The following is a 793-nucleotide window of genomic DNA, read 5'->3' as shown; positions in this document are numbered from 1 at the left end:
AAGTTGTCAAGAAACATTTGAGGGTGGTAATGCTGAGTAGGGAAAACAAAACAGGAGGTTCTGAGATTAAAATGGTAATCCTGCCTTGGCTGTAATTTATAGATTTAAGCAACAAAGTTAAATTAAGAATTATACCTTGTTCCAATTAACTATGTTTGTAGTATCTAAGTATTTGACTGAAAATCAACATTACACTATGGCAGCTTATACTACAGAAGAAGGGAAAACCCTACCTGATCTGCTTGTATTAAGGAAAACAAATCCAGACCTAACGATGACACAGGAGAATTTTTTTATTATTATTTTAGACAGCGTCACAAATGAGTGAGAAGGTTTCTACTGTTGGGCAGTGGACTCACCCTGCATCTCTGCTGGGATGCTGGCCTGTGGGGACTGATGAAAGGGAACTGCATAGTCAGTCAGAGGAGAGGTCAGATAGGTCGGGTCCAGAGGCTGGACATTAGGCATGTGCACAGTGGGCTGGAACGCTAACACTCTGAGTGCAAAGAAAGAACACTCTTAGCATGCGGAGAGGCAACGTTACAAACCACTGCTCAACAGTGTGGCCACTAAAACATAATTAATGCTTTGACAACAACATTCGTAATTTGTTTGTAGGTTCTAGAACCCACGACAGAGGGGCGCGGTCTTACCCCTTTGTATGCACTTGCTCATTCTTGGAAAGGTATATGCAGTGTTTCTTCAGCAGAGGAGCTGTGTCCTCTTCATCAGAGGAAGAGGAGGAGCTTTCCAGCGTGAGATCGATCACATCGGCCTTCTTGGTGGAGGTGGG

General features: G+C 43.4%; 1 long non-coding RNA gene across 1 annotated transcript; it reads right to left on the bottom strand.

The window, feature by feature from the left end:
• Window positions 1–793, bottom strand: LOC103399394 (uncharacterized). Its single transcript, XR_523634.3, has 4 exons — window positions 654–793; window positions 360–496; window positions 234–268; window positions 1–32 (listed from the first exon to the last, which is right to left on the bottom strand). It is a non-coding gene; the product is annotated as an uncharacterized LOC103399394 (long non-coding RNA).

The sequence above is a fragment of the Cynoglossus semilaevis genome, unplaced genomic scaffold, assembly GCF_000523025.1.
Source record: "Cynoglossus semilaevis isolate Cse_v1.0 unplaced genomic scaffold, Cse_v1.0 scaffold4155, whole genome shotgun sequence".
Lineage (NCBI taxonomy): Eukaryota > Metazoa > Chordata > Actinopteri > Pleuronectiformes > Cynoglossidae > Cynoglossus > Cynoglossus semilaevis.
Note: the sequence above shows the minus strand (reverse complement) of the source record. Positions and strands in the feature narration are given on the sequence as shown.